Consider the following 8,217-nt stretch of genomic DNA (forward strand, 5'->3'; position numbering starts at 1 on the left):
TGCTCTGTTTAAATGGTGATCACCTTTATGGGAAATGTTCTCACAATAAAAGCTTAATGTACAGAGAGGCTATAGGTTAGTTTCAGCTGAGCTAAGAGCTATAAAAGCATTACCAGAGGAGTAAGCGCACAGTGCTGTATTCCTTTAATACTTTCATCAGATTAATCTATTTCCATATGTATTCCTTATAAAATATGTAGCCATGAAAACTGTCATATTAAACTCAAATATGTACCATGATTTGTGAACTATCAATAGTATAAATTGACTGTATAGCTACAAGTAAGTTTCACCCATAGCCATCCCATAATCTTTCCAATAGTAGCCACTGTACTGCAAAGGAGAGAAAGCACAAGAAAACTAACATTAGGATGAAAAAAAAAACCGTATGAGATCTGGTGCAGACAGCTGTAAAGTGTTTTGTTGCTGTTGCATTTCTTTGGAAAGACCCATATATAATGGATTTGTGGCTCTACAACTTGTGAGTAATGAGATCCTCAACAAGTCATGGTGATACATTAAATACTCTGAGTGCAATCCATGAAGCAATATGGCCACTTAAGTTCCTGTGTGTGGCACTACCGTGATACAAGATACTCCCGCTTGGCTGCTGCCTCATGTTGTATGCACCTAAACTCACTCAGTGCCTAAGTTTCTGTTGTAAAAGTTCCCTAGATGCCCAAGTTTTAGAGCCTGGGGCATGCATGCTGCTGGCTCCCTCTATATGCCCAGGCACCCATTTTCTGCCTATGACCCTGGGCATTCACAAACTAGGGGAGGATAGGTGCTCATCCACCTCACTTGTGTGTGAGGCCTGATCTGGTAGGTGGCCTTTGAACACACCTACTGGATTGGATCTATCATAACCTAGTCCCAGATTTGGACCTTAGCGTCCAAAATATGGGGGTTAGCATGAAAAACTCCAAGCTTAGTTACCAGCTTGGACCTGGTAAAGCTGCCACCACCCAAAAAATTAGAGTGTTTTGGGGCACTCTGGACCCCCAAAAAACCTTCCCTGGGGACCCCAAGACCCAAATCCCTTGAGTCTCACAACAAAGGGAAATAAACCTTTTCCCTTCCCCCCTTCAGGTGTTCCTGGAGAGATACACAGAAGCAAACTCCGTGAATTTAAACAGAGGGAGTCCACCCTCTCTATTTCCAGTCCTGGAAACACAAGCACTTCCCTCTTTACCCAGAGGGAATGCAAAGTCAGGCTAGTAAATCTAACACACACAGATTTCCCCCTGACTTCTTCCTCCCAGCAGTTCCCTGGTGAGCTGCAGACTCGATTCCCTGGAGTTCCCCACTAAAGAAAAACTCCAACAGGTCTTAAAAGAAAGCTTTATATAAAAAAGAAAGAAAAATACATAAAAATGGTCTTTTTGTATTAAGGTGACAAATACAGGGTTATTTGCTTAAAAGAATATTGAATAAACAGCCTTATTCAAAAAGAATACAATTCAAAGCACTCCAGCAACTATAGACATGTAAATACAAAACAACAAACCATCTTTGTACTCACAACTTGGAAACAGAAGATTAGAAAGCAGGAAATAGAAAAAATCACTCCTCATAGCTGAGAGAGTACAGGCAGAAGACCAAGAACAAAGGACTCACACACAAAAAACCCTCCACCCAGATTTGAAAAAGTCTTGTTTCCTGATTGGTCCTCTGGTCAGGTGTTTCAGATTACTTCTTTCCAGGTGTAAGAGACATTAACCCTTAGCTATCTCTTTATGACAGGATCCCATTCAATGTTCCTAGCTGGAAGAAAAGGTGTTGGTGATGCCCACATTATAACTTTTAGCCAAGTGTTACAGCACAGTCCTGAGATGTGGGAGATGCAGGTTCAATTCTCCCTTCTTTGTGAGAGGGTGAGAGGATTTGCACAGGAGGCTATGGGGGTATTCTGATGTAGAGCATCCTCATTCTCTCCTGTAGAAGTTGTTCCACTGTGGATAAATAATAAAAGAATGATGGGAGCAAGGGAGTTGGATCCATGCTCTCTCATCTCCCAGCTGGGTGACCTAACCACTGGACTAGAGCTATTCTCTCTCTTTCTCTCCCCCTCCACACATGCACCTCTTCCCTCCCAGCACTATTAAAGTATTTATCCACAATTGGAGCAGCCACCAGGGCTGGCTCCAGTTTTTTTGCTGTCCCAAGCAGTGAAGCGGGAATTTTTTTTTAAATAAATAAATAAAGCCGATGGGTGGCACTTCGGCTGCAGCTCAGTCATGCCGCTTCATTCTTCAGTGTTGGGTCCTTCGCTCTCTCTCTTCCTCTTCGGTGGCAGCTCTAAGAGGAAGAGAGGGACTGAGGACCTGGACGTGCTGCCCCTTTCCATTGGCCTCCCCAAGCACCTGCTTCCTTTGCTGGTGCCTGGAGCTGGCCCTGGCAGCCACTGAGCCATAGAGAGACCATCTTCCATTGGCGAGGCTGTCCGCCTAGTGTGCTGGTTTTGGTGGATTGTGTTCTAAGGTCTATCTCTCTCCATGCATTATGTAGAGAGCATAGGTTCCTAACTCAGGCTTTAAGGATCACAATATTGTTTATATGATTTTTACAGGCACCTAAAAGCTAGGCATTGTGATGCTTAGCCTTGTAACACCTACATCTTTTTTGTGGATCTTACGTCTCTGCTTATCTATGTGTGTTTTTATAAGGTCACCCATCACTGTGATGTCTAAGCATCTTCCGTCAAAAGTAAACACTGGCATAATATTTATCCACAGATGTGTCAACAGCTATCAGCATTGGGGAAGTGCAAGCTCAATCTTATGATATAAGAACTGCTCCTCACTCAAATCTTTTCAAAAAACTTGAGTTTAACTGAACTCAAAGGGCCAGATCCTCAGCTAATATAAATTTGTATAGCTGCTTGGACATCTGTAGTGTGATGTAATTGCTGAGTTATGGATGAAGATTCATTTAGCTCCAACCAGTATGTAAAGGGAGGGGTTGGAATCTCTCTCAGAAGCTGAGAGAACTAGTCTTCAACAGAAAGATCCTGCAGGAAAAGATCTGGAAATAGATGAAAAAAGCTTGTTGAAGAAAACTTAAGTGGAAATTTATGTTGTGGTGTCATTAGTTAGGTTACCGATAAGCCAAATCCCAGGAATGGTGTAAATAAAGACTAAATACTAAGTCTATAAAGTCTGTTTAGAGCCAAAAATCTTTGGTAAATTAGATTCTATAGGATTTTGACACAATGTAGTCCAAATATTATGTAATTCCTGGTCGAAGTGCTTCAGGGAGAATTATGAAATTTGGACTGTGAGGATAAACTGATTTTAGAGTTGAATAGCACTGGTTACCAGTTCATAGTCACATTTAGGTTTTGGTGCCATTAATGTGAATGTATTGAATTTCATTTGGATTAATCCATTTTACATATTTTCACTTTGCACGGAGCAGTAATATAACTGGACGGAGTGTCTGTTAATACTGTACCCTAATTCATCTTGCAGAATTACTGAATTTTTTTGGAAGGCAAAAAACATTTCATACATCTGTTCATAATTTCTGCTTCATGTGGCCTTAGGAGGACCTTCTAATATGGACAGTTGAATTACTATTTTTTTAAAAATGCAGCTGTGTAGTTAGGGAAGGTGTGTCCGAGTCATGAGAGAATGTCTGGGTTTGGCTGCCTATGCATCCCAAGGAAAAAATCAGATATTCAGGCAGTCAAAAAAAAGTTAACTGAGATGTATGTGAACCAAAACACAGGAGCCTTATTCTTCTTTCAGTTAAACCCGTGTAAATTAGGAATAACTCCTCCGAAGACAATGGAGTTGTACTAATGTAAAACCAGTGTAAGCAAGAAAAGTAGGAGACATCAGATTACAGCTTGTCTACACCTAAAACACTGTTGGTCTTCAGTGTAGACATTACCTATGCCAACAGGAGGGCTCCTCCTGTTGGTGTATGTAATCCACCTCCCCAGGAGAGGGTAGATAGGTCGACGGAAGAATTCTTCTGTCAACTTATTGCTGGTCTATACCAGGGCTTAGATTGGTACAGCTATATTGCTTGGATTTTTCACACCCCTGAGAGATGTAGTTATATCAAAGGAAATTCCTAGGGTAGAGTAGGTCATAGGGTCATTCAAATCTAGGTTTGAGGATGCAAATTTATTTCAGAATGTCTTACGTTAGAATGCCCAATCTGAGCATCTCAAACTCTTCTAAAGTTTGGCTGTTGATCTGAAGTATAGCTCTCAGATTTGAGATTTTGGTTTTGATCACTAAAAAGATTCAAAAGTTGGATTCAGAACTGTGGTTTGATGAAGCTCATCTCCATTTAACTGGGTTTATAGGTCCAGTGCAGGAAAGCACTTGTGTACTTATAGTCTGTAGAATGTAGGCACATTTTTAAGGTTAAGCATGTACTTAAGTATGTGCATAATCCGTCCTAAATCAGTACAGCATTATGGTTTTTTGCTGAATTTGAACCTTAATGCTCAAAACCCTCATAAAAGTTAGTGTCTCAGACATCAGCATGCTACACAAACCCATGTTGTTGTTTCCAGATGAGAAACAAATAACCCAGCATACAGAAGAAGCAAAGCTGGCATATAGGTCCCTGCACCAAGGTCAGTTACATCAGAGGTCTGAATCTAGTCTGTAGAGTCCTTCCTTTAGGCAACTCTTGGGTAAAGGCTGTCAGCTAACCTTACCATGGCATACTGCTCAGCAGTGGGGAGCATTCTGTGTCTTTAGATAAGATACAAGGGCAAACACTTACCCTTATGAAATGTGGTAGGGGTCTTTATAATGTAAGCAGAGCAGATGAGACTTCAGTTTTTACGTTCTTATCTAAAATAATCTCTTGATAGTAAATTCTTTACTCTCCAGATGATTTTCCTCTGAAATGTAGAGAGCTGAGTGAACTGTACCAAGATTTGCACTTGTGGTTCTAGGGGGGCTGTGGCATTTTGCATAGATATTGTATTTAATGGGTGTTGTGTTTTGATGTTTCTGTTGGAATCCATTCCCAAGGTTCTCACTGGCAGAAACATGTGAGAAACTGTCAGGTCTACATCACTGAAGAGACAAATACAAACTAATCTGGATATTTTCCATAAACAATTTGACTCCGCCTGACTGAGATCTGTCTCCTTTTCCTTCCATTACCAGATATCCGAACTAGGTTGTACCAGAGGCAGTAAACTCAGATTGACATATTGACCCAATAAAAGCTTCAGTCTCCTGCTGGATACAATTACCTATTGTAAGGGCTACTGAGGCTAGCCTTGATTCTTTATGCGTATAAAAAAATAGAAACTGTGCTATTCACTCCATTTTTAACTTTCTTTTTGAATGACTAAAAAGTGCCAGAAAACTATTCAGTCACTAAATTCCTAGGTCTGCCTTTGAAATTACTCAAAGAGTGAGAAAGAAAACTTTTTTACAGTCATTTGTGAAACTAAAACCATATTTTGAATAGAAATAATAATGAACACATAAGACCAGATTTTCTGCCAGTGTAATTCTGTATAATCCTATTAAAGACAATAGAGCTATGCCAATTTACGTCATCTGAGGATCTGGCCTGATTACTGTAACTAAAAATGTCCTTCCTGTGGTCTTCTGAATCCGACTCCATTGCTCCTTGCTGGCACTGTGGTGCTTTTTTGTTCATTTAAAAACCTGAATTTTAGTTACTCTAATAAATTGAGAGATAACAAGTATATCACTGGATCAAATTTGTACTATGTTACTGTCATAAACAGATAGCTAAGGGTTAATGTCTCTTTCACCTGGAAAGGGGTAAAAAACAACACCTGACCAGAGGACCAATCAGGAAATAAGACTTTTTCAAATCTGGGTGGAGGGAAGTTTTGGGTGTGAGTCCTTTGTTCGTGGTCTGTTCTCTTTCTCGGCTCTGAGAGTGACCACAGGAATCTCCAGGCTTTCTAATCTTCTGTTTCCAAGTTGTAAGTACAAGGATAGTAAGACAATAGGTTTATATTGGTTTTTTTTGTATTTACATGTGTGTAGTTGCTGGAGTGTATTCTTTTTGGATAAGGCTGTTCATTCATTTTTCTTTTAAGCAATTGACCCTGTATATTGTCACCTTGATACAGAGACCCTTTTATGCCCTTTTTCATTCTTTTTATATAAAGCTTTCTTTTTAAGACCTGTTTGAGTGTTTTTCACTGGTTAAGGCTAAGAAACGAAGAGAGGGGGAAAATCTCTTTGTGTTAGATTTACTAAGCCTGACTTTGCATACCCTCTGGGTGAGGGGGGAGAGAGATTAGCTCTCTCGGTACTTGTGTTTCAAGGACTTGAAGCAGGGAGTATCCTAGGGTCCACAGGGTGGGAAAATCTGGGAGGAGGTAAAGAGGGTGGAATCCCTTTGTTTAGACTCATGGAGCTTGAATCTGTATATCTCTCCAGGAACCCAGGGAGGGAACACCTGGAGGGGAGGAGGGGGAAGGGAAATGGTTTATTCCCTTTGTTGTAAGACTCAAGGCATCTGAGTCTGGGGGTCCCCCAGGGAAGGTTTTGGGGAGACCACATTGAGCTAGGCACTGTATAATTCCTGGCTGGTGGCAGCGATACCAGGTCCAAGCTGGTAACTAAGCTTGGAGGTTTTCATGCTAACACCCATATTTTGGACGCTAAGGTCCAGATCTGGGAAGAAATGTTATGACAGTTACTAGTGATTAAGAGTTGCTGGGTATCACACAGCCGTTCAGTAGCCTATGTGAAAAGAGTTTGGTGGTCTTCATTACTTAAATTCCCAGTAAAAAGGTATCCATTTAAAAAAACAATTCCAACAGGTACTAATCTTGTTGGCAGTCTTCAAGAGGCCAAGGATCGGATGGGAATGGAAACTAGACTGCTATGCCATGTACTGAAATACTCATTCCAGGTCAGAACTGAAGGACTTTGGTAGTGTGGGGTCTGAGGAAGCTAATGCTGACAATCCCTATGCTATACTTGTTCTGTGGAGAAACAGAGGATCTCATTCTTTAAAGTTGTCATATGCAGTACCATTCACATACACTAAGGCAGATTTCGGCAACCTTTGAGGGTGGGTGGCAGCAGCCAGCACATACCTCGGTCTGCGCCGCTTCCCGCAGTCCCCATCGGCCTGGAGTGGTAAACTGCGGCCAGTGGGAGTCGCGATCAACTGAACCTGTGGACACGGCAGGTAAACAAACTGGCCTGGCCCTCCAGAGAGCTTACCCTCGCAAGCCGCATGCCAAATAGGGTGACCAGATGTCCCAATTTTATAGGGACAGTCCCGATTTTTGGGTCTTTTTAGGCTCCTATTACCTCCCACCCCCTGTCCCAATTTTTCACATTTTCTGTCTGGTCACCCTAGTGCCAAAGGCCACCAATCCCTGCACTAAGAGCTTGATCCAAAGCCCATTTAAGTCAACTGAAAGATTCCCGCTGACTACATGTGGCTTTGGATCCTTACTACATTCACAGAAAGAAAGAGAGATGATGTCAATATCAAATTCAAATCCAAAACCAATGAGGGGGAAAAATCTATACACATTTACAAAGCCAGAGAGCAAAGTTAATGAAATGTTGAAAACTCAATCCATTACAAAAATAAATAAAAATAAAGCTCCTTTAGTATTATCTACAAGACCATAAACATTACATATAATTTCTGGTTCATGAAAGATTTTCAGAAAGCAGCTGTGCTTCACAGCATACATATTATTAGAAAAAGGACACAAGATTGAAAAAGATAAGCTTGGAGTGATTCTTTACATGAAGACAGTTTTTGCCTACAGCATTAATGCATTACACCTGGCATTTCTAAAATATAGCTGTGAAGAATCCTGTGAACCTGCTAATTAATATGACTCTTTTCCTCAGACATTTCATTAACCTAAACTTTTCTGGCTTCCTGTAGATTGACTGGGTGCCTGTTTTTAACCTTTGCATGATGGCTTCTAATGTTATAATTCATTTATTCCCAAAAGCAAGAGGACAATAATGACTTATATAGGTAATTCAAAATGAGCTATACATAATTACACTGATTAATATTGTATAGTGTAGCATTTGCCTTTTTCTGTAACTATACTGAAGGTCTTTTTAATAGTAAAGAAATAATGATTTATTATATTAAATGTGCATCTTTTCAAGAAGTAGTTATAGAAACAAAGAAACATTTCATTTATGCGGCCTTAAACAATACACAGTAGGATATTGATCACTCACCCATAGGAGGTTGAATACCTGCATG

Source organism: Gopherus evgoodei, chromosome 1, assembly GCF_007399415.2.
Source record: "Gopherus evgoodei ecotype Sinaloan lineage chromosome 1, rGopEvg1_v1.p, whole genome shotgun sequence".
Lineage (NCBI taxonomy): Eukaryota > Metazoa > Chordata > Testudines > Testudinidae > Gopherus > Gopherus evgoodei.